We start from the raw sequence: 27,425 nt of genomic DNA on the forward strand, positions 1-27,425 counted from the left end.
AGTTGGCAAGGTTCCACCAAAAACTAAAGCAGTATTGATGGCAAATAAAATTGACACAGAACCAAATCAGTTAGTTTTCATAATAAATAATGATGCATTATTTTTTCAGGGAATAATATGAACCATGCAACGATGACATAACACATCTATGTAGCGTGCGCCTGTGTCTTTGTTTTAAATAGAACCAGTGCTGTAGTCGAGCTTGGTCCAGCCACACATGGTAATCTTAGCTGCTGGCGGATCCAACCCAAGAAACTCAGATGCACAAATACACTGGTGCTTTGCAAAGGGGCAGAACAGCATCCCTGAGTCATGTGTGAGTGACACGCCCGTTATTTTTGACTAATTAATATGAAAATGGAATGAGAATTATTTCTTTTTTAAAATACTATAAATTAATAAATGGATCAGAAAAGCAGGCATATGCACACATGCACTCTCACACTTCTTTGGAAAAGATGTTTTATTTACCCTCCAATCTGAGAAGTTGTTTCCAGCAAGACCAAAAACTTGACCACTCTGAGGCATAGTTAATCATCACTGATTTTGAGAGTGATTTTGTTATTTTGATAACAGAAAATAAGTTTTCTGCACAAAATTACATAATTAAACATGGACTTTTCAACAGTTACTTGCACTTTCTTGAGCCAGTGGAAAAGAAGGAGCTTGTGAAAATAGGGTCCACTTATTCAGCTTTACAGAGAACATATTTAATATTGCACTTTTCAAGAAGGCAGAATGAAGGAATCACTTGTGGACATTAGCAGGGTAAAAAGCTGTCTCTAAGCACATCATGTATTAACAGCCCAATTTTGCACAATACTATCTAAGCCTAGGCAGTCTGGCTGAAAATTAACATGTGTTTGCCTAAAATAAGTGTAATAATCCCCAGTGGTTCCAGCTGCCAAACCACAGACCCTTTAGAAGATGCCATTCACTGGGAATTCAAAGAGATGCTGATCTTGTCCTCAACCTTTTTAACAAGTTGCTCCAAGATCTAGACAAGAGTTGGTATGCCATGGTGCTTTGTAGCAGCCCTCTTGAGGCAGTTGCCATTCCAGGACCAGCATAGGACACTGAATTCAAGAAAGGATGCTTCAAGCATCATCCTGTGGTAGACAGATGGAGGCAGTTGACATACATTCATTTTGCCAGCACTGAACTACCTGTGCTGTCAAAGGCAGGAAGAAGGCTGGACTTAAGAATTCCTGAATTAAGGACTTAAGAATTCCTTGGTTGTCTTAATAGTCATGCCATGATTGCAAGAATATTGTGTCAGCCACATTGAGACTCTGAGAAATTTTGCCACCAAGAACAAATGTATTTAAAAGTCTTTACCCTGTGCTAATACCATGTTCTTCAGGACATTTTCTTTATCCCTGGTACTGAACATGGTATGAACAGCTGCAGGGGCTGTTATAATGATTGTGGCCAACTTTCTCTTTTGTAAATTCCTCTCTTTTTTCGTGACTGTTTAGTCCTGAATTAGTGAGCTTTGTCCTAGCCTGAAAATTGTGAGTATTTCTCTTCTCTCCCTGACAGATCTTGGATGTAATGGCACAAAAGAAATCTCCAAGCTATCTTAATTTTAGAAGGCAGTCATTTGCTGGACAGTTCCCCAGTGACCTGCCACAGAAAGCAAAAAGGAGCACTTAGTGGTGCTTTGAAGCATGCAGAAGCACTGAAGAGTCCTAGTTTTGTGCATTTAGTGTAATGCTAGAGAGGGTAGAGGAGTGAGGCATGTGCAAACACCATTGACCAAATTACACCGGAATGCATTCCATGATTAACTTGTCCTCATTACTGAGACTGTGTGTGAAAGATAAGCAATGCAAAGAGCATTTTTTGTCATTGAATTTTAGCATCAAAAAATTTCTTCCAGACTCTTTGTTTTGCTGTACTTATTATCAGATGTGTTAACTATGACACGTGAACTGAAGATAGCGTTCGTGGTACCACCGTGAAGATGCTCTCAGGGTTGGCCAGATGTTGATAGTATCGACACCAAAATAAAAGAGGGGATATCTGTGAGCTAGGTCTTGCAGAATGGTAAAAACTGTCTCCAGACTGCAATTAAATACTTAGGAGCATAACCCTTTTTACTAAGTGGTGTTGGCTGATAGTAGGAGACACTACAACTTGTCAGTTAAGATGGGTTCATATTAAAATTGATGTCTCATACTTCCATCCATAAATCCAGAAGAAGTGAGATTGTATAAGAGTGAGTATCTCCTACAGGCAGAAAACTAGAACACATCAGTAACACAGTTATATGAAGAACAAACTAAAGCAGTAAAACATCCTTCCCCTTTGGTGAAAGTTGGTTAACTTCATTCTCAATGCACCAGAATAAATAGAGAGTAACCAAATGTTTTTCTACCACAGCATTTTCACATTCCCCAACCATTATTGTATTTGTAAAAGCTTAGTAAATCAAACTTCAAGGACAGTAGTTTTACTCCTTTTTTACTAAAAAGGAGTTTTTGACTCATGACTACCATTGCAGAAGTCAACACAAAAGCAACAGTGCCCACAGAATCCTACTGTAGCTGAGGGATATATTTTGGGCAGCACCTTTCCACTGCCAGTATTTCCAGCCATTGGAAATAAAAACACCAACACGTGGGTCTTACTGCTGTCTCCTGGGACATCCACAAAAGTTCTTTGCTGCAAGAGACAAATTAATGTAGGTTATATGGCTCCCACAGTGCCCCATGTATGTCATGGGATGTAAAATTTTAGGGTTCATTGTTCATACCTATCAGATCTGCAATACAGCAGATTTTTAAGAGTACACCCAAAAATATGTTACACAACATGGAAGACAAATTCATATATTAACTTCATTTTATATTCACTGGAAAGCTATGTTACTTGTCATTATTGTATTTACTCAGGTGCTCATTATTCTCCATTAAAAGACAAACATTTGCCTGCTGTGGATGCCACAAGTGTTATAAACTGCAATTTGATTAATTTTAAGCATGTTCTTAACCAACCATCTTGCCAAGTCAGGATTTTGAGAAACATGGATTCAAATTTTAATGACAATGTATATCTCTTCATGAATGAGGAAAAGTGTAAAATGTGTGCATCATCATGTTTGTCTTTGTGTAACAAGGATTCTGGGAGTTCAGAAGCATGTTCACATTGCACAGCAGAAATTAGCACAGAGGTCCCTGTAGTTCTACCATGGGCAATACACCTCAGACCCAGGAAGAGAATAGCTGTGCCAGTATCCAGCCACTCTTGAGTGTCCTAGACTTGTTACAATGTAAAGCTATTTATGGTGGATGTCCAACTGTGCTAATATAGCAATACTGCCTGCAAATAAAAAGTACAAAATTCAAGCTCATTTGGAAGACATTCAGAGATCTATACTGTGACTCTGCACTATGTAGATGGTTTGGGTGGGGTAGATGACATTCAGAACAGTGTGAATGAGCATGTCACAACCAAGGTTGTCCATATTAGAGCATAATGATGGACTGAAGACCTGGGACCCCTTGAAATCTCATCTGGAGCAGTAAATGGTATCAATGGTGCAGTGTCAGGTACGGTCAGGGATAATATAGTCACAAAAAGTAGGTGACCTTAGGCAGGAACTACACTGCAACAACCTTAAACAGGTGGAGGTCCCAACATGGAAAAGACTTTCAAGAGTTGTGCTAAATAATGGCAAATTATTTAGAGCACAGTAGGAAAGGCCTTACTCTTGGAAAGAAGAAAATAATTTGTCGGCAAAAGCAGATATAATGGCTGAAATCTAACTCACCATGTTGAAAAGATCAAACTCAGCAGCAGCAAAAGGAAAGAAATAGAGAGATGAATTCAGCATGGAGTATATTTTCAGGGGACAGAAAAAGATGTCTAATGAAAAAAGTAAGGCAGAAAACTTGTCAAAGTTTCCATACCAAACAATTTGTTCAGCCAGCAGAACTGTAAATCAGAGACTATTTTATTTTTGGCACAGATATAAATGAAACCTTCAAGTCAGGAAAATATTTTTCATTGTGTACTATGTAACCTTCTATTCGTAGAGACATGTTATATCCTTCCTAAAAATGTGTCTAGAAAGTTCTGTAAATCAGTATAATTTTACCCACAATCTTCTAGAAGCTATATGGGTATCTCAATTTTCACAGCTTCTCTTCCTCACATTTGTTTTCCACAACATCATATTCAAACCAGAGAAGAAGTTCTGGCAGCTTTCCAGCAAATTAACTACATAAAAACATATTTTGCATGACATCAAAATGTTTTTTACTGTCTCATTACAAGCAGACACTCAGATAGCTGATTTAATCTGTCAAAGGGGCAGAAATAAAGTTGGATTTGTAAATTTACATCTGAATACAGAACAGTTTTTTCTAAGAACTAATTGTACCTCAAAAGGCAAATAAAATGAAAAGAGGCTCCTATGAAACTATTTTATGAGTGGATTCCAAAGCAGCAGCAGGATGAGAATACCAAAAATAGTCAGGACTCCAAGTACTTGTTAAGCAGCATTTTAAGTCTTCAATACATTTATTATTTGCACCATACCATGCTCTCTCTCATGAAAAAAACCAGACAACACTTAATTTAAAACATTTTCTTATTGGAGCTGCTACAGCAGCTCTCATCTGTGTAAATATATGCAATTATTTTTCCCCATCAGCCATACTAGTTAGACATGCTGTCCTGTTTTGACAAACAAATCAGATTTAGGTTCAACTTCACATCTCTCCCTATAGTCACAATGTTGTCATGACCACAATTCTCAAGGAATTAGACCTGGAATATGGCCTGTTCATATCTGTCACACAGAGCACCACAAGGTAGATAGAGCCAGCCTCTGCTTCAGACTCCTTTTTAACCCAACACAGGCACTTTCAGGCAATTTCAGTACAACCCTTGACTTCACATGTGCTGCCTGTCAGGAGCTCAATCCCCTAGCAAGACTGCGCTGCTTCCTCATCCCATTGCTCAGTATGCCAGATGCAGTCTCAACCCCATTCTCCTATGCCAAAGGTCTTATGATCTAGTAAATAGGACACTTATAAGGCAGATGCTTATGGGAATGGGTTTTCATTTCTGTTTCAGCTCCTCATTGCTCATATCAGGACATATCTTTGACCTTTCTCCTCACGAAGCAGACACAGCATCCCTCAGAGGTTTCTGTGATGCCCTTTAGCTCTCTCACCTAGCTCCAGTGGCATAGAACCACTTAATGCCAGAGAAACCCCAGCAATAGCCTGAAATATTACCTGAAGGTAAGTTATATTGCTCTAACTTACCCTAAACAAGCAACTTTGCATCAAGACTTGCCTCCCCATTACTTCACTTTCTCAAGAAGCAGCTACTTCCTCAATTCTGGCAGATAACACAGTGCCTGAAAATACTGTCAGTATTGGCCTACAAACTCAACTCAAACGTAAAATCAGTATGATAGTGATTTTCAATAAGATAGTTTGTCCCTGCTGGAAGTCAGTTTAAGCAACGAAAAAAAGTACCTGTAACTATAATTGCAATGTCTGTCTTGGCACATGTGGATATCTTACCATGCTGGAGAAGACCTGTCAGAAGACTCTGGACATAGAGCAAAAAATAAGTCTCTTCTCTGGGTGAAGAAATGTATTTTTGCTAAATCTGGAGCAACTCAGAGAAGTACTGACTTCTTCAAAAAGTCACTGATACCTTTCAATTTGAGAATATTTTAGACCTTCTGCTGGTTTAGAATAACTGCAACAGTTATTTTGTCCAAAATACAACAAAGACCTCCAAGGTGAAAGGAGGTATTGCAGAAAAAAGTTTTATTTTACATGGATATACTTATTTTTCTAGAGTCTATCCTCTCCATCTCAAGCAGGAGCTACATGATCAGCCTGGACAGTTTCAGGGCCTGATTCACACAGCTGCTAGCAGGCCTTCCCTGGCCCATTTTCCTGATCAAAAGAAGAAATACTCCAGTCCTTTAATCATCTCCATTGCCCTTTACTGAACTTCCTCCAGTAGCTCCATGTCTCTCCTGTACAAAGGAGCCCAGAACTCCAGATGAGGCCTTGCCAGGGATGAGTAGAGGGGTCTCCTTCGCTGACCTGCTGTGAACATTTCTCTCAGGAAGCTCTTGTTTGCTGAAAGGGTACATTGCTGGCTCAATGATCAGTTTGGTATCTATCCCCAAGCCCTTCTCTGCAGAATTGCTTTCCAAGTGGTAGGTGTGTTGGAGCTGTTCCCTTCACTGTATTTCCCTTCGCTGAAATTCATGAGATAGTTTTAAGACCATTTCTTTAGTCTGTCCAGGTCCCTCTGAATGGCAGCATAGCCTTCTGGCTGATCAATCATTTCTTCCTTTTGTGTTTCATTTACAAACTTGGTGAGGGTACAGTCTGTGCCAGTAATTTAGCAAAGGTTTTAATCAGCATTGGTTTCAGTATTGATGCCTGATGTACATCACTAGGAACTGGCTTACAGCCGGACTTCATTTTTAGCTTGGGCGTTCAGTCAGATATCAGTCCATCTCAGCATTCACGCATTTAACATGTATTTCAGCAACTAGTCTATTAGAATGCTATTCGAGAAAGCATAAAAAGCCACTCTGATATCAAGAAAAACAACAACCACTAGTCTCCCCTTGTCCATTGAGCCAGTCATTTCATCACAGAAGGCTATCTAGTTGGCCCTTAGGCTTTTCCTAAGTCTATGCTAACTACTCCCAGTCAGCTACTTTTCTTAAATGGTTAGTAGTAATATATCTGACTATAACTGAAAATGAACCAGAAACTTGAGAAATCAATAGTGTCGAATAACTATTTCCTGTGCTTCGTAATTTTTGCTACATGGTATGTCAAATTACTATTATACAGCTACTTCAATTCATCTCCTATAGCCGATCAATTGTTTTATTCTTGCCTCCATTCTCTGTGCTTCTCACAGACTTTCTCTTCTGGCTCAATATATCTAATTGTTCAACTACAACTTGCTCAATTATTAATTGCTCAATTACAACTGGAAGACTGAAGAGTATTTCTGCAGTATTTCAGCCTGCAGTGGGATAAGAAATGTATCTTTAGTAACACATCTTAAAAACCCTCAGGAAGAAAATGGAATTTGGTTCATAACCTTTTAATTCCTGAGGAAATGATCGAGATAGTCTGTTATTTAGAAGACAATGACCAGTACCCTTTATCTCCCAGCTTAACAGTCCTACAGAACAATTTTAATATAAAATAACGTCTTCCACTCTTGTTCCAAGTTCCATTCTGGAAGGACAGGTATTTTCTGCAAATTTCTGCTAATTACATGTGTCTTCACATGCCTTTATAGTGTATGGATGGCCTTTGCTGTTTAGGCTGCAATTTATCTATCCATGAACGTTCACCGATACATGCTGATATGAGCTGTGGGCATTACAACAGCATCAAAGGCAGAGGATTTCTAGGCATCTGTAAGTATGCTATAGATGGAGGAGGTGTCAGAGTCTTGGGTTTGGAAGGAGCACCTTAGTTCTAATTTAGGCACCAGAATCCATTAGGATACATTGTCACCAGCTTGGAGACACACTGGGATGTAAATTTGAACTTGCACAGGCTGTGCTTCTGCATTTCATTTACCAAAAGTCTTTTTTTCTCACATGGGTAATGCATCATCCAAATGACTGTTTTTAAAACTGAAGTCACAACTCACAAAGCCTTGTTCTTTAAACAGAAGGTAATGCATGCTGCTAGAGGTCCTTCCGTATGTTTCAAAGTAACTGGCCCTGCTGCTAAATGCAATACTGGTCATGTCTTCTACAAGAAAGTCATCCTCATGCTGCTTGTTCTCTAAATGTCACAAGGACAAGCAAATGTTCTGTTTCTTATCAGAGTGCTGGTATCTGCTCCTCCTTTCAGAGCGATCATCCAGCTGGTTTATGGCTGTCACAGCTCTGCTAAGAGGGTGGGGGAAGGGGATTAGCCCAACAGTTATAGTAAATTGCACACATTTATCAGCCCCTTGACTTCTACACTGAAGTTCTTGCCTTTTATGGCAGACATAGGGAAAATGATACAATGGTATGCCATACAACACTTACAGAGAGCTGGGGATGTATTTCATATATCTTTGCAAGTCTTATTTTGCAAACTTTTCTTAGGGAATTTGGAATTTGCAATTTCAATCTGATAAGCAATTTCACTGCAAAGGATAACTGAATCTCTATCAGCAGCTACATGCTCTGTCAGAGCAAAAGACAAGACAGGAAAGGCTAGGAAAATATGTGATAGGAAGTGAAAGGAAAGAAGGAAGGAAACAAGGAAACAAGGAAGGAAACAAGGAAGGGAAATGAGGAAATGAGGAGAGGAGATGAGATGAGGAAGGGAGGGAGGGAGGGAGGGAGGGAGGGAGGGAGGGAGGGAGGGAGGGAGGGAGGGAGGGAGGGAGGGAGGGAGGGAGGGAGGGAGGGAGGGAGGGAGGGAGGGAGGGAGGGAGGGAGGGAGGGAGGGAGGGAGGGAGGGAGGGAGGGAGGGAGGGAGGGTGCATTCATTATGTAAGAGTGCAAGCACAGTCCATAAAATTCTGCTTTTTATGTCAGTAGCAATATTCTCCTTAAAGGTGGGATTTTAGTTTGGGACTGTGCTAGGAAATGAATTTACGTAGCAGTTATTGTTTCATGGAGGAAAGAAAAAAAAGTGTTTTTTGAATGAAATGATAGTAGAAAGACACTATTGTCTTTATGTGGAGTTGCCTATTGTGAAAGAAGCTTACCAAATTAAATCCTTAACACTGTTTCCAGATTATAATGTGAGTTTTGGGAGGGATGGGACATTTCTCTTGATACATTTTGAATGCTCCTTTGTGTTATGAAGCTCTGATCATTTGCTTTCTCCACAGGACTTCAGTGGAAGATCTCCAATTTTTGCTAAATATGGAGTTGGCCAAATAAAGTTGCACAGAACAGCAAAATGAGGCATGCCTATGTGTGAGGGCATTTGGGATTTTATCCAAATTAATCCAAAGAGAAGGTATACAGTCCTGATTCTCACCTCACATATTTTGTATCACAAAGTTGTCCAGTTGTTAATGAGAAATTATTTATTTTCCTGCTAAATATTTTGCATAGATACTGGAAACTGAATGCAATAACCATTACCATATAATGCATCTTCTATTAAGGGAGCACTAACTCTCAGGGCCAAACCTTTAAAAGAGTATTTCAGGAAAACTAGAAGTAATGCAGGGATTATTCATAGACTTTTTTGTGCCCTTGATATGTTAATAGGCTTTAACCCAATAGGGCAGTTTAAGTGGATGAAAAAGGAACATATTTAGGTTCCCTGACTGCTATCAATAAATGCAGAAGTGCTAAGCCATGTAACATAAGACTCTTGAGAAGGTGTTAATGAGGTACAACTGGTGAGTTACCAACAGTTTTCACTATACCAATCACCCAAACATGGTATAAACAACTTTATGAAAATACTGAACATGAATTTTTAGGTGAAATTAGTGGTTCTCTAAAGTCTTGCCTACCATCATCTTCCATAACCCTTCTTCTTCAAGCTACACTATTCATTGGCTGTATCCTCATGTAAGTTGAACTAACACATCTACTCCGATTCTGAACCTTGCCTTGGACTGACAACTGGATTTGGGTGAGGGGAAGCTAGATTTGTTCAAATCCATACATTTCTACACTTTAGCACTTGCTAATCCTGCAAATTTTCTGACACAAAGCCAGTAAACCTGTTCTGCATAAAAACAAGGATGTCACGGCTCTGTGACACCCACTTGCTTTTTCAATGTAGTAAATAAAATTTCCTTGGTCTCTTCTATACGCTGAAATTTGACTGAAAACACAGATTTATTTTAGGCTAGCTTTGATCAGAATGCTTATCACTAAGTAAAACAGCTTGAATTTGTTCATTGATATATTCTAACCTGAGTCAGAAGACTTCTAGAAATGCTGATTGGACAGAATGTCTGGAGGTCCTTGAGTCCAGTCTCCACCTTAAAGAAGGATTATTACCAGCACTAGACCATGTCAACCACCTCTCTATTTTGCTGTTATTTTTTTAAAGTCAGTTATACTATGGTGGTGTCTTGCAGCTACAAGATAAAACAGAAAAAGAGGGAAAGACTTACTGAAAAAAATCTAAAGGCAGTTGGGGACTACTTTGGTCATGATTGTAAAGGATTTCTTATTCTCTGTCATCCAAGAGTCTCTGTCTTCAGTGAAAAGCAATTTGGGAATGGGCATATCAAACATGCTTCAGATGGCTGCTGAGAGAATACTGGTAAGCATCCACTCTGGACTTCAAAAATTAAAATAAAACTGAGTTAATGTATGTAATAAGCTACAGTTACTGGGTCAGCAGAAAAACAGGCCACCTTAAAGATTTACATCCTGTATGAATAATTTACGGCTCTTTTGGAAGAAATTACCTAACCCAGCACAGGACAGCAAGAGTGAACAAGCTATTGCCCACAAACCCTGGCAGAAATCTTGGAATGAAAAATAGTAGAAAACACCCTTGACCCTTTTTCCTTCAAAAAATCAGTTAAGGAATGGTGAAGAATCTGTTTAGAAATTGAAACTGTGGTGGGTGACAACTGAAGGATTTTGGCTTCCCTGTGAAAGCTTTCCTTGGAGCTGGCTGGTGCTGCAGTGCAGGTTGTGTGCTGGTCAGACACTGGGACATGCCACACTTCAGTAAAAACCAGCAACACTCTAAAGGTGAAAAAAAAAATGCACAGCACCCTGAAGAGTCAAAAAGCAATGCAAACTTGCAACTTTGCTGGCAAAAATATTAGTCCTTTCAGAGAAGGCAATATAGAATTGTTACTGGCGCAGCTGCACTGAACTACCTTGGACTCCAGCAGTTCTCTCCTGCCTCTTCACCCTAAGATATTCTACCTTCAGCAGCTTCTCCAGGGAGCCTTTGTGTTCCCATCCTTTGAGGCAGGAGGCAAAATTGACTTAAACACAGCCAATCCCCTCCTATCAGAAAAAAAGGCAGGGTTTCAAGGGGCTGCTGAGGACAGCAGTGGTGTCTGGTGAGAAGGACAAGGCACCGCCAATGTCACCTTCAGGTGGTAACCAACTGCATGCAGAATTATTTGGATCTGAATCATTCACAGGCAGCTTTGTGAGTATTTTACTGATAAAGGATTGTTGTAGATCACTGGATAGAGCAAAATGGCATAAAAAAACCTAGGGATTTGCAGAGAACTGCAAATTGGCAATGAAATCAGAGCTCTGAATCCACAAGTATGTAACTTCTACCTTATTGCTCCATGTGTTTGCACCTAATGTATACATACATCAGTATATAACCTTGCAGAGTACTTTCTCATACGTACCCTGAATAGAGCACTCTATATGTGTATTTAGCTTCTCAGGATTAGCAGTGAGTTATATTGATGTGTCTTGAATTCAAGGATGTTAGAGATGTTTGGGGGCTCCTATAAGCTAAGAATGTTAAAGTTCATAGTTTATGCATGAAGCATGTGAATCCTCCCCTGTTTAGTTTGAGGACAGCAACAGGAAAAAGAGCTTGTCATACATACTGAGTCATTGGAAACATGATCACATGAGGGTAGAGTAGCCTATGTAACTGATGTTACATAGAAATATCTTGTTTCTGATATGTTTCAGCTGGTCCTGTTCTGTAAATTTAGAACAGCTGCTTTTCTGAGCTTCACAGAATGCTGTATCGCCAACATAGATGGAATTCTAGAATAACTTTACCTAGAAAGTCCTTCAAGTGTAACAATTCACCATAGATCCTCTTTAGCTGTGTAGCTTCCACATTCATGTGGCCAGCAGAAAGAGCCAGGCATCCAAATGGAGCATTACAGTCATACGGTCTTACCTTTTACAAGCTAGGAAAACCTTGCTCAATAACTTCTACACCAAGATTATAGTTTCTGTTTGAGCTTTATGCACATCTTTTAGAATGACTCTCCAATTATGACTCTTAAAAGTTCAGGTGCATGAAAACATATCACATGCCCAAATCACTGCAAAGCTTAGGTAGTTTCTCTTTTAAAGACTTGTTTCTTTTTTCATCTGCTTGTCTCATTCCAGCTTTCAGCCACTTGATCTCAATACTATTTTTTATCTGTTAAATCAGATCTGTCGCCATCTGAAGTACTTTTCCATGTAAGCAATTTTAGTCTGGAATTAGTTCACTTCCAAATTTTCTCTTGGATAAATAAAATAGACTCAGTTGCTTAAGTCTTAATGTGTCAGGTATATTTTATAGACTCTGAGTTGGGCTTATAAATTTTTCTGAACACATTCCAGTTTCTCAGTGTCTTTTTTTAAGTGAGGACACAAAGTTTCTACTTTGGTTATGGTCTAATTCATGTTAAAGACATAGATAATAGCCCTTTTCCTAATTTGATTGCCTCTTGTTTCTGCAATAAAGGATGGCAATCACAAATTTAATTGCTATGTTGTCATCAGACCACATGTTCCATGGGCTGCCTAATATGATTTTTATGTGTTTTTCAGATTGATCCACAGGGTAAATTTACATATTTTATGAGGCGATTCTATCCTTACTGTTCTACCAGAATTATAAATCAGTACTGATGTATTGCTCTACTTAATAGCTATCTCTTATAGGTACAAATGGATGATGTAACCAACACAATTATTTACAAATTTCTCTTCTAGTATTCTTTCCTACTTTCACTAGCACTGGTTTTGTAAGTGCTTCCCATACACTTCAAAATTCATTGAGCATTGTTTGGTCAAAATTAGATTTCTGAGTAGCATACTGGGAATAATCTTCTAGGGTACTGGATTCACATTTTCAATTATTTTCAAACAACTTTCAAGAAATGCCTATTAAAATCTCTTTTTTCAATATAGTCCTAAGCCTTTTATCTGTTTTTCTTTTATCTGCACACCAAATCAGACCCACTCAGTACTCTGTTGTTCCTCTTCACTACCCAAGCAACCATATATATGAAAATCTCATGTAGATTCTGCAGTATCCTAAGTGGGCTTATTAGCTACAGGACACAAATGCACCAGATCCATCTTCACATGACTCTGGCCAGCCTGCTGGGAGCTACTGTTTTCTGCACCAAAAAATAGTATATCTTAAACTGGCTGATGTGCTACCAAACTGTTTAAATGGCTATTGCCAGTTCCCACACTTAACGACTTAATGGATGTTGTGGCAGCACAGAGCAAACCCTAGGGCTGTTTTGGGCAATGCTGGTGAAAAACTATCATCATCATCATCATAAGCTTGCAGCACTCTTATCTCTCTGATCTGATTACATTTCATCAGAACACTATGGTTAGGTTATGAGGCCTGTTATCAAAACGATCTTAAATTATTTGCTGTAACAACCCTTCTGCAGCTTCACTCAATACCTATGCCCAGGCACTCAGTTATATAAATACTGTGATTATCCTATTTAAATTTACAGATATTAGCAACAAATCAAAATTTTCAGTCTTCTGCTATTCTCTCAGGGCTGATTTATATGAAAATCAGCATTAGCAGGGTAGAAAACCTTCTTCTAGCTAGAGAGTGTTGTATTAATTAATCTTTCATTTCTTATGTCCTAAATGATCATTTCACTGTGAGAATTTTTTAGAATTCCTCCCTTTACCCCAACCATGTCCATCAGAAAATTTTTAAACCAGTATTTTTAGCAAGGTTTGGTATGTCACCTCCTGTATGTCACAGAGCTCCTGCATCAGAGAGAGTGGGGGCCCTGGCACAGAGCTGTGGGTGTATCTTATCACTTGTCACTTCACTCCCTCCCTCCCTCCTCTTCCTGCAAACTCCACTGGCATCAACTGGTCCAATCTCTTACCTGTCATAATCTAAGGGACAGTGCATCACTTGATCTGGGTAAACACCCTGTGATCCAGGTGCTTACCTAACCCAGTTCATATGAAATTGTGCACTGAAGGCACAATGGACCACAGATCCATACATTCTCTAGCTGTGTGAGAATAGCCATCAAAAGAGATGCCAGACCTGCTGTTCCTGTGACTGGGCAGAAAATGTCAGCAGTGACAGGAGAACCCCAAACACTAGGGAAAGTACAAGTACAGTTCCTATGTGGCATAAATGAATTCTGTACAAGTCACTTTGCTTATTTCTACCTGTTTATATTCCTTTGGTGTTTTACTTAAGCCCATTGAGAATTAAGGACAAGCTTACGCATTTAAACCATAGCTTCAGTTGATTCCAATGAGTCAATGTCCAGAATTACCTTTGAATAGAAAAGTAAGGGCCATGTAACATAGCTGATGAGAAGTTCTAGCAAACCAGGCTGGAACAGTGCACAATTTTATGAGTCAATATGCTGATACTTTAGCCAGAGACACTGTCAAATCCCATCTAAGATGGATGGTAGATCAAAGAGAAGGAGGGCTCAGCAAAGTGAAAGAACCACACCTCTAAAATGTTTTGATAATACATTAGTTGCATTGTTTAGATTTTCTAGAGGAGACTATTTTACATAAACTCAATTAAAATACAAGGATAAATTATGGTGAGGATAGTATAAATATTTGAGAAGTCATAAAAGTTTTGTGTTATTAGTTATGTATATTATATTAATAATTCAGAGCAATGTTTAAGAATTATTTTTTTTTTCACCTAGAGGCACCAGATTAATTTTAAGATGTAAAATAACAAAAACAGAGTCCACTGTTTCAACTGAATGGTACATTTGACTAAAATCACACATATGTAATCTAGCTGTACCTCTTCTACAAAATAACAGTTATTGATAAGAATCCATCAAGTTTTGTAAAGGATGTGATTTCTTGAGGCTAGTGAATACATATGTTCAATCTCAAGCTAATATCCTGGGACAGTTCAGGCACAGAGTGTGAGTTCATGGTCATTCTGCACATTACCCTGGGTCATAAGATAAGTATTATGTTTTCATATATGATGCATTTTGGAAGGAGAATATGCTCTGAACAATGAGTTTTACTTTCCAGATTAAAGAAAGGTTTCTTGTAAAAATCCAGGAAAATAAAACAAAATAATTGGTTGCCATTTTATTAAACAGACCAAGTTGACTTTTTTAAAGGCAATAACTTCCCTTTTTTCTCAAATACCAACCTGATTAAAGGATTTTGCAAACTTTGAACAGAACTGAAATTCTAAAGTTTCTCTTGGGAAAACTTACATGAACAATTTTTGTGTGCTGAACCAGGGAGAAACATTTCATTTGGAAGCAGTTCGACAGCACACTCTGGCCAAACCCTGTGGCTTCCAGAAAACTGTGTTTCAGTTATATGACCCATCTGCTCCCACACAGTAACTATATGGTTGTGCTACTTTGCCTATCACACAATGTAATTTGACTGGTCCCTCATGGTGTATCACAGAGGGATTGTATCCATTATGCATCCCACCAAAATGTCCTGGCAGATGGGAGAGGGTATGTGGCAGCTGAACCACAATTTCCATGAAGCATCACAGAAATGCAGAAAGTTTTTAATGTTGGATGGAGAAAAAAGGTTATGTTTCCCGTAGGGAATGTAAAAAAAAATCCTTTTGATTAGAAGCGTTTTGATACTTCCAAATTGAAAGAACTGAGCCAGACTTCATCCCAACCTCCCAGGCTCAAATTTTCACTTTTGGGACAAAATGTTTGCTGAAAGTTAACTCCTGACATGTTTTAAATAACTTCATCAAATAACAGTTTCTTTATTAAAAATAGTTCAAAGCCTGAAAATCTTAGTTCTACGTTAGAACTCACCTCCCAAAACTCATTCTACATTTTTTTTTAAAAAAGTAAGTTGAAATGTGTCAAAATAGTTTACTGGTCAGTGTGGACTAATGTTTTGGCCCCATTAATGCTGTAGTTCAGCCACTTTGAAACTGTTTTATTCTGAATTAGTAGTAAATTACAGTGCATTTGAACAGCTTCAGTGATACAGGTTTTGGCCCAGTAAGGATATAGATTAATAGATGTGTGGTGATGTAAAAGCCCAAAGCTCAATATGTATGCCAGTGGAATGGCAGACATATTGAGCATGCATAATCTCTCCCTTTAATGTCAAAAAACTATGAAGAAACTTCATTTTTCCAATCGTCATGAGGATGTGAGAATCACTGAAACTGTTTACAACCACCACACTAGACACACTAGAAGATTTTGTTGCAAGGCATCCACATGGGGATTTTTTAGATCTGCTGGAAAAGGAGAAAGAGTCCTCTCCTTCTGCCACAGCATCTCCAGACCAGATTTGGATCAGGGTCTCCATCAAAGGGTACTGGTCCATAGCCATACCATTCCTGATGATATGAATGTCCCCAGGGATGGAGGAGCAGCCCTTGCCTCCAGCCTCCCAAAATGTCTTTCCCCAGCCAAAGAGCCTCTAGAGCGGAGAGTAGAGAGTTTAGAGATGGAACACATTCAGGCCCTGAACAACCTCCACTCACAGTGCACCTTCACTGGTCAAGAGAGGCCTCCTCCAGTTTTTGGCAGTACGGTTACACTGTGCATAGCTGAAATGGGGAGAGAACAATTTGAATTCTGGGTACTTTATTTCATGTCTCACTCTAGCAAGCAACCGTGTAAATTCCTGCAGGGAATATATAGTAGGCTGACTTGGTCTATACAGCTGCGTTTCAGTTTCCTAAGCCTGACCTGGTGCTGTTTGCTGTCTTGAAATGTAACAAGAATGATTATGCATAGAGCCAGCCTGCCAGAAGCAGACCCCGAAGCTGCTTTGCCAAAAATGCAAAATATCAATTATTTGAGGAAGCCCAGAACAGTAGAGAAATACACTGCAAAATTATGTTTATTAATAAAGTGCATGAGGTAGAGGGGGAGACTATCTGCTGTAGCAATCACTGAGAACTAAATGCATTACAATCAATGGTGCTGGATGGGGTTTGCTCCTTCTATCTCACAACTCCTCTCTAGGAGTTTTCTACAGCGGGGTCTCAACTGACTGCCTCTAGAGCCAGCAGAGAACTTCCAGCTGGCTATAACATGAACTGAATCAGAGCAAAAGGAACATTGCAGCATTCTCAGGAGCTGCATGATCATGACCCTTTTTTCTTCTTCAAAGTAAAAATGAGAGATTTCAGAAATTATTATCTTGCACCATGTTAATCATCCATCTAGAGGGCATTAATACTGCACAAGTAAACCTTGCCTGTATCTGCCTCAATGCAGTTAAGCACAACTGCTATCTGTCCTCTCAACCCATAGGTTCACTCTGATTTAGAAGTGAGCATCTACATCATTTTGCACCAAAATTAGGATGAAGGCAGAATCATTAGCCAGCCATTCATGAGCTTTGTCAGTTGTTTTTTCCATTCCCTTCAGCACATAAAGATTTCTTATGCTAAATTGGTTCCGCCAAATACGTAAATGGGAAATGTGAGATATATTTAGCCTCCTTGAAGACTTTTAAAACAAAAAGAATTCCTTATTGACAAGAAAGGAGACTGCAGAAGCTTATAATTTCCTCGTAAACGGCATCATCTCATATAAAAGTAGAAAAGAATACGGAGCTGTACTTTTCTCTGTTAAAGTAATCAGGCCTAAGTTTACAAAAAAGGAGATGAACAAGGGCTTTAATCCTCCCCCCAAGCAATGTGACTTCTTTCAGTGTAATTCTATAAAGCAGTGAAATGTCTGCTGTGGGAGCACGGACAGTGTATGCAAGACCCCATTTCTTCTTCCTGAATAGGTGCACTTTCTTTCCAAAGCCCTGGGGTAAGCCTAGAGTGTTTCAGAGAGCATGTGTGTCCCTGAGCGTGTGTGCACACCTGTCCTGATGCATTGCCCATCCTGCAGGGCACGCCACGCTGCATACCGCTGATTTCCATTCATGATGATGGATGGATACTACTGATTTCTTCCTTGGTGGTAAGGCAACTGACAGATAAATTAATCCAACATTTCTATTTAAATGACAGTACAGTGCCAATAGGATCTATTCAAACACTCCTTCACTATTGAAAAGTGATTGTTTGGAACAAGATATAGACAAAGGACTGATGGACAAAGTGTACTCTGTTAACATAAAACACTACAAACAAAATGTTCCTAAAATGACTGGTTGTTAAATTATCATTTTTAAAATATGACACTGCGATAGAAGCTGGTCTGAGACAAAGTTCTGCATGACAGTCAATACCATTTGAAACAGTGCTTCAAGTGTTTCATGCTTAGTGATGAGTACAGAGGAAAGCAGAGAGGCACCTCTGTGACAGGTGGGCACACGAATCAGTGTGCAAACTCTTCTAGTGGACAGATCTGATAGGAGTTTCATGCCCTGAGCCATTTTTAGCACAAGAACAGCAGGTGTAGTTACAGCATTTTGATGATTCCAGAATTAAGACTTTAAATTTTACTTCAGTTTTAGTTTTATTTAATGACACCAACATTTTTAAAAGAAGGGCTGAATGAACCAAATCATATATATTTTTCCACCTACCAAGCTTCATGACAATCCTTGGAGTTGACAGAAAATATTTTGCCTGTTTCTACAGCTGCATATCAGTCACAATCACAGAATGGGTAAGGTTTTGGGAGGGACCACAGGAGGTCACATAGTGAAACCTCTCTGTGCAGTCAGGGTCATTCTAGAGATTGTTACTCACGCTTGTGTTCAGATGGCTTTTGAATATCTGCAGTGGAGAAGCCTCCAGTTTCTCTGGGCAATGTGTTCCAATGCTCACTCACACTCAGAGTACAGAAATTCTTCTTATATTCAGACACGTTCCAGTTTCACAAATCCTGCAGCAAACATAGTCCAAGATATGCATCACTAAAAGGCATCACTAGACAAGCAGAAAGAACAGTTTTCTAGGGCTTGAATAAGTAAACTGCATATTTTGAGTGAAAAGGATGTCAGTGTCGTATAATAAAGTACTATGCAAAGACACCCAGGGTTGTTGTGAAGGAAGCACAAAGGGTAAGTGAAGGAGATCTGGGGTGAGTAGAGGAGGGATAGATTACTAGAGGTGACCCTGAGCAGGTATGACTATACTGCTCCAAATCCCCAAACCAGTCCATTAAGTGCCAGCTTGGGCACTGAGATGTACAGAAATCCATGGAGGAGAGGATCCATGGTGATTTAGGGGATGTCAGCAAAGACACTTAAAGACAGATGTTATATGATGAGAGCGGCAGGAAAGGAGGATCTCCAGAAGCCTGTGCCTAGGGATCTCTGTGTGTGTGTGGACATACAGAGGCAGCTGGCAGCACAGCAGGAGCCAGGGAAGACCCTGACAACTGCTTTGCCTGAGAAGAGAATAAAGACGAAGGTACCTCTTCCAGTGTGAAGGAAGATTCAGGGGCTGAGGTAGAGTCCCAGGGGTTAAAAGTCAAGACAAAAGACTAAAAGCAGAACCGAAGATGGAACTGAGACATTATTCAAGTCATGAACTGCTGTGGCATAGAAATGGTGGTGACATCATCAAAGGCAGAGCAGAGAAGAAAAGCAATAGCATGAGATCTCTGTGCAGATATTATGACCCATCACTGTACTTTGTCCAGTGACAGGGAAACTGCTCCACCCTAACAGTCAAAGGCCAGAGGAAACATAAACTGTTCACAGTAATCTGGGCAGGAATGTGCATGCAGTCTTCTCCTAATAGCTGCCTATCAGTTAATCCTGCAATTTAGTATGGGGCCCACAAAACTGAGAAGATGCTAGTTATCTGGGTGTAAAAATTACCTTTAAATCTATGTGAGAAAACCCTCACCTTAAAAATACATCAATTTCCATGCCACTTGTTATCTAAAACAATAGAGATATTTTCAAGAGAATTAACTTCCTGTAAAAGAAAGATAAAATTAGTCTTAATATTTGCAGCCCATCACTAAGGCAGTAAGAAAATAGACACACAACCTTGCCAGAACTGTTGGGTGTCTGGCTATTCCAGGCAGGCCCAGAAATCCACATGCAAGTGGGTAATGCTCAGACATGTGTTACCCCAGTAACAAGTTACACAGAATTATTATGAAGTCCTGGAGACTTGCCATGTTGAATATGTAAAAACTGAAAAGGCATATTTTCTCTAAGTTTGTATTTGCATATTTTCAAACTTAGGTAGAAGTATGCCAGCAAGTATATGTATGGGTTTGAGATCATCGTCTGCAGTAAGATTGAAAGTTTGCTGTGTTGGAAAATACATGTTTCTTTGTCTTCCTTCCAGCTTTTCACATCATTTTTCATCTAACAGTCTCCTTCCACCAAAATTCTGACAGAAAATTTTCCAAATATTTCAGTCCAAAATGTCTTCATAGCAGTATTTTGCACAGTTCTAGCAAAATGCACATTTCCCAAGGAAATTCTATGCCTTTAAGTTCCTTGGCCAGTCATCTAAACATGAAAGAGTTAACTCTAGACCCATTCCTGTTTCTTAATTCCATTTCAGAGAAAATGTTAATCCTTTAATTATATAGTGTGTTCAACTGACAAAATTACTTTCCTATTGTTGAAAACTCCCTGTTATACTCAAGGTTTTTGATAAAACATGGCAGTGGGAAAAAATATAGATTTGCTATTGACAAGATTTTTATATAAAAATTCAAAGAAACATGCAATATTTTAAGGGGATTATTATGTAGCCACAGTGGTTTCCCACTATGTATAGCTAACTTCCTCCCTCCCCAGAACCATAAAGCCTCATGAAACAAGTTCTGCTATCAGAGTTGGGGATTTTCAATCAATGAAATTGGGAATTTTCAATTAAATTGGAGGAATTTAGCCTTTTTTCCTTAGTCCACTTCTTTGAAAATGGTGTCCTTTATCATGATAAAGGGGCTTTACACAGAGGAATAGGTCAGTCTGAAGATGGATGTCTGGGAAGCACATGGAAGACACCGTTGCATTCAACTTGCTGAAATCATGCTCTAGGGTTTCAGGAATAGCTCGTCGAGAGTTTGTCGGTTTTTGGTTTGGTGGGGTTTTTTGGGGTTTTTTGGGGGGGGGTGGGGGGGGTGGGGAGGTGTTTGGAGGTTTTTTGTTGATTTTTGGGGGGGTTTTGGAAGGTTTTCTTTGGTTTAGTTGTTGTTGGATTTGTGTTTTTTTGGTTGGTGGGTTTTTGTTTGATTGGTTTTTTGGGTTTTTTGGAGGTTCTTTTTTTTGCTCATTACAAAGGGATACAGATAAGAACGGTTGGCAACAAGGAACACAGTCTCCAACAGAAACTGAAGTTACCTGCCCATCATTTCTTAATCCTGTATGCAGGGTAATCAGATCAAAACTTTCAGATCTCAAGACCTTACAGAGTCTTGTTCACTAATGTTGTCCAACCATTTGACACCCATTTATCCTCTTAAATTATAGAGCCTAGATCTGAGTGGAGCAGCACAGAAATGTAAAGCACAAGAAATATTTACTTGCAACTGGTCACTTTTGTGGAAAATAATAGTGAGTTTTCTACAGTGCACAAACATGTAATCAGTTTCCAGTCTCCTAGCTCTTTTCCCATTTTCTAAATGGGGGAAAAATTATTAAAAAATAGCACTAGTTTAACCTCCTACTGTCTAATCTTATTACATGGGGCTGATTGTGTTTCACACTAATAAGCTAAGAGGTTAGGACATTAATCTACTGTAAACTAAATGCTCCAATGAGAAGAGATGGTAAAGAGCTTGCTGTGCAGCTGACTTGTATTGCACACTCTGCTTGTTAGTGAAGACAAAGTTACAGATCATGTTATCTGTGCTTTAAAACACAGAAGGTTTTCTTCAAAATGTAGGGACTTATGCCTGAGAATACTAACAATGTCATTAAAAAATAAGTTTTTTGTTATTTAAAAACTCATTACCTATCAGAGGGATGTCTTGATTAATGATAGGGACAGACAAAGAATAAAAGAGACATGACCGAGCAAGCTGCGTGTGATTTAGGGCCTTGATTCCTGCAGCATGAATGTCTGATTGCTATTGAGTTATATCAAACATGAAACTGCCTTAGGTCTGAATTCACAAGTTACACACAGACATGCATTTTGTAAACAAAAGCATTACTTTCCCTTCTGACTCAAAACCAGCACCTTTTATTTTAGGCTTTTTGAGATGAATAGGTGATTGTCTCAGGGGTCAAGAGTGCAGGTAAACTGAGCAGGATCATTAGCATTCAGTTCTTTGCAGACTTGAGAACAACTTTAAAACTGGGATTAGTTTATCTGAATGTTGTTTGGTACAGTGGTGCCAAAATAATGCTGGCAAAGCTCTTTGAGCTCCTTATATGATCACTGCTGGTGCATAATATTACCATTGATCATCTGAAATTATTTTTGTAACTACAAATCTCTATGCTATCACTTTGAAGAATAATCATAGGATTTTAAATGGAAGTGCTAGGAAAACAGTAATTTTCTAGCTAAGCAGAGCAAGTAGTATTTATTGTCCTTAAGGTTCTGTGACGTTTAACTCATCAGCAAGATATTTTGCTATCAATACATAACTCACCAAAGCAATTTGTGTCATCAATAAAAAAAACAATTCCTTACTCCTTATAAATGATGCAGCTAGAGGTGTACTGGATGTGATTCAAAATGAATGAGGTCACAGAAAAACTTGAAATTAGAACAGTACTTCTTGTTCTTAAAAACAAAAATTCCCCATGTGGATGTTAACTATGGTCCCAAGAAATGAGCCAAAAATTAATCTCCAGATGTCACATCAGTACATTTCATAACTTGGTCCACACCAAATATCCAGAGCCAGAGCCACAGCCCTTCTGAGGTCCTCTTCATCATGCTCCAGAAAGAAAAGAGATTTAAGCTGATGTCCAAGAGGACCTTTACTGCAGAAAAATAAAGCAGATAAAGCTGAGTTCCTCAGCAGTGCATACTTTTCCATCATCTGCTTGCCTTAAAGAGCAGGGAGTTGTTGAGAGACCTCAGGCTGAGACCAGATGAAGAGCAGCCAGGGAAGAGCGGTATCCTGGGAAAGACACTCTTCTAGTGGATATAGAAGAGAGAGGGCAAAAAAAGACCCTGTGAGGGCGAAGGATTTGTGTAAACTCCTGCTCAGGTGATGAGTTAGTGGGGCTATAAGTGCAGCCTTGTCTTCCCCTCTGGCCTTAGTGGCTGAACCTGATCATGCTGGTATATCCACACTCTCCAGACTAACACTTGGGCAGTTTGAAGGATATGTTCTGGAATTTGTCAGTAACATGAACTGAGATAAAGAAAAATAAAGAATTCACAGCCAGGGAAAAGATCCAATAATAACTTTTGACTTAAAATCAAATCCATCCAAGCTCATACCAACATCCTTTTAGCATGTCAGTGGAGCAGGCACAGAGATTTCAATGGTTATATGTGGTACTCATTGTTTCTGCCTGCTACTGCCCCATTTTATTGCTTCAAAGGCATGTTACCTCTTCTTGCTGCACAGGTAAGCAAACTCTGAATGGCATTACCCAGGATGATGGGAAAGAAATTATTTAGTGGTTAACCTTACCACAAAACCAAAAGCCTGTGGTACAGAGCAAACAAGCTCCAAAGTTAGGGCCTGTCAGTCAGATGGCTGGTGGACAAGCAGCTCTTAAGATTTAATCCTGACCTCAGAATAACCCTCACCTATACCCTTAAAAGTTCATAAACTCTTGCAGCCGGAGAACTGCAGTGAGCAGCGTCCCAGTAGCGAGCGCGTGCTTCCTGCCACCTACAGGAATTCCAGAAGGTTCCCTATGGCTGGAAAACTCATGGTGCTGGAATTTCTTCTCCCCAGAGGGCACCTCAGTGGCTGGTAAAAAGAGCGGCCGCTTCTGCCACTGCCAGCCTCAGACTCCCAGGGGTCTGTGAACTGCTGAGCAGAACCTTTCCAGGCACAAAAGAATTTCTGTGACCTCAACAGCAGTGCCAGGAAATAGACTCTAATCCCAGGCAATTAAGTTTACAAGAAATACGCAGCCCATGGGGGGATGTTTAAGCATGGCCAGCAAGTTTTGTGTGGAGATTGGTTAATGTTCCTCCCTGACCCAGTCCTTCAGAGATTCACAATGCAAAAAGAGACATATACCTTCTAAATCTGGACACCAGGTTGAAAGTACCTGCCATTTTCCTGTGCCTCACCACTTTAAATTGGCTATTCACAAAATATAAGAAAAACAGAATTGTTTTCACAAGGTACCTAGACAGGTTCCTGGGAAGGAACCCCACCTCATGGTTCATGTTTGGCAGGAGTGATACAAAACGCTGGATAGAGGAGCTGGGGCGTAAATTTCCCATTAGTTAATAAGGTCATTAGCTTGAGGGCCTCTGCAATATTTTTCTGACTTGCACCCAGATCTGCTTGTAAATCTGCTGTGGTGGAAGACATGTCAGGGCCTCGTCCTCCCCAGGTAGAAGGTGGTGACAAGGATTTAAAACCGTCTATCACTTCTTGCAGAAAGTAGAACCTCTACAGAAAGGGTGTGGTCATCTGCAATCACAATGGCCAGCTGTAATCCATTGCTGCATGCGGCTAAAATGCCAGCCAAGACCTCACATGTCGAGTTCAGGGGTGTTTCAAATGGGACAACCAGGTGACACCTGGCAATGATGCTGCAAGCCAGAGTGGGAAGTGAGTGGTGTTTGGCTGCAGCAGGACACAACCACAAGTCTGAAATGATGTGGGAACTCAGGAAGGCAATGGGGATCTGCAGCTGGAGCTATTCAGGCATGGAGACTGGGCATGGGGATTTAAGGAAGCCAGTGGAGGAGCCCCAGGAGGCTAGGGCTGGGTTGAGATATAGCAGAGGGCAATGGAATAAGACTAAGGAAAACAGAGCAAAAAATTAACTCATGGACAGTGGGGAAAGCCCTTCTCAGGGAGCCTTCCTTCCCACAACAGCTCATCCCTCTGTCCTCTTCAACTCCAAAAGACTGGGGTTCTGCTGCTGAACCTCCTTTGCTGGCAAACCTTCTGGGGAGACGGTGAGCAGTGTGAAGCCAGTGGGAAACTCACAGCTGTGACAGGAGGCATGTTTGTGTCAACCACCAAATTCCCCACTTCTCCTTGTCCCATCATTCCTCTTCTCTCTGCTAGATTCACCTTACTTCATCATGGGCTCCACACAGGGAGAAATATCTGCAACTGCCATCAGTACTTCATTAGAAAAATCAGCAGTGGTTTTCATGCACTTAGGGACATAAGCTTTTTAACTTGTCAAGTTAACTTTTCAGCTTCATTACAGAGTGCCATGGTCTGCTGTTATAATTGCCCCAGATGTCTGCAAAGGTAAGCATCTGATTTCTCAACACCCAAAGTACATTCCAAGTTTTGAAGCAGAAGGTGAAGCGGTGAAGCTAATTTTGAATTAGTCTTAAGTGACATAGAGGAGTAACTTCACCTAAGACAAGGACTCAGGCCACAGCTAGCAGCAGCTGTTACATTTAGGTTTGACACCCAGGAAATGAATTGGAAAAAAGCAGTATTATATTAAGGGGAAGCTTCACTAAAACTCAAGGGTAGTTACAAAAGACTGATAGCTTAAAGGGTAAAACCCCTAAAAGTAGTTTAGGTATGAAAGATGACTTCTGAAACTCAGAAAATGTACCAGAAAGGAAAAAGTCAGTGTAATGCAAGCAGTAGGGTTCTTTGAAGAGAAGAGAAAGTCTTCATGATTTAGAAATTTGACAAAGAAGTCAATTTGAAGATGAAGTCAACAAAGAAGAATATAAATTAGAGGAGGAACTGTGAAAGAAAATCCTTAAATTGGGTCTGCCATAGCAGACAGCATAAAGCTTTAAAAGAAACACTAGCAGATTATTTAGGTGTACGTGACTCAGCAAACCCATGAAAGAAATGGGAGATGTCTGATGCCTGTTGATGAGGAGATGTACAACTCCTTTGCAATAATCTTTACTGCTTCAGTAATGTCAATGAAATATCTGCTAAGACGGAGGTGTCAAAATAAAAAGTGGAATTAAATTTGTTATCTGAACACTTCTAGATGACATACATAGCAGGTTTGTGACAGTGATCAGGAATAAAGGTAACGAAAAAGGTCAGACAGGTAACAGAAATAGCAGTTACAGTCCAGTAGATTACAGAGTATGTAGTGGATCTGTATTTAGGCCACAAATAATAAAATATGCTTATCCTAGTCACAACTACTTGCATTATATCACAGTTAGCACAGCTAGAAATAGTTTGCTTCTTTTTGTATTCATTTAGAAGTCTGAGTCTAGATTTCTTCTCAGTGCAAGAATGATCTTGATTTATGAGCATGATGTGATGACTTTACAGAGGTAAAGCCTGAACTTTCCTCAAGCTGAATGTTCTTAGAGCCCATCATCCTCTTTGGGATACTGATGGAGACTCAACTTTTGAGTTCCCTTTTCTCCGTACTGAAAGAAAAGGCATTCCACCTTAAAATTGGCAGAGAGAGAAAACTTGTGTTTTCTTGGATTCCATAACTTTTGTATTGAGTTTTTTTTCTCTCCTCTCACCATTCATTTTTGCTTCAAGTCCTAGTCCTTTATTAATTACTTGGTGATTTATTTTCAATTTTTTGATCATATTGTCTTCACTTCCCTCTTTCTGCCTTTCCTTCTCTCCCCTGGCAGCCTCTTTCCATAACTAAGAAAAGTCTTCCTTTGTGAAGTCAGGTACAGTAATGAATAGATAATGGATAAAACATCTCACTCGTGCTGTCTTTCCCTGGACTCTTAAAGTGCTCCAGCATGGCCATCACTTGGGTAGTGGTCTGTGGCATCATGCTCCATCCTTCCTTGTTCTCTGTTGCATGATGCTTCCCAGGACAACATTCCAAGCTGAGTTCTCAGACTTGCAATCTTCAAACCTCACCCAGATTCCTGGCTTGTTTTCTTCTCAGCTAAACTATTACATGTCCGTCTAGCATTGCAATCTCCCTGCTGTCTCCATCTCTCAAGTCTTCCATGAAACCACATGTGTAGCCTAATTCTGCTGCCAGTAGAGCTCGTTCAAAACAAACCCTCCTGGACCAGCCCTCCTAAGTGGTTTGGAGCCGATTTTTGTTTATGCTACAGCTCAGTGAAAGCCAGAAGCAACAATGCTTTTGTGCAAAACAGTAATGCAGTTATGCAGATACAAACTGTGTTAATATGCTTATCTGTGTGGGCCTCGCACATCCCTCAGGAGACTCAGCTGGGCAGCAGCCAGCAATGGCAGCAGCAACTGGATGCAGGCAGGGATGCAGCAGTGGGAGGGGGCTGATGTGCTTCTCCCTCTGCCTTCACTTTCAGTGCAACCAGCTAGGGGAGTCTAGGCACAATTTAATCCTTCCCGTACATACAAGGGCTTGCTCTCTGTTTCCCTGCAGTCGTATTTCTGAGCAGTTATCCTTCTCTGGTAGCTGGCATTGAAACCCGTGACTTGGTTCTGCAGGCTTTAGGGGAATATGTCATCACACCCACATAAAATCCCAAAATGTCAGAAGAACAAAAGGACATAAACAGCAAGAGCGTTCTCATGCCTCCATTCCAAGCATTCAGTTCCCATTCACAGCTTTGGGT

The sequence above is a fragment of the Poecile atricapillus genome, chromosome Z (genome assembly GCF_030490865.1).
Source record: "Poecile atricapillus isolate bPoeAtr1 chromosome Z, bPoeAtr1.hap1, whole genome shotgun sequence".
Classification (NCBI taxonomy): domain Eukaryota; kingdom Metazoa; phylum Chordata; class Aves; order Passeriformes; family Paridae; genus Poecile; species Poecile atricapillus.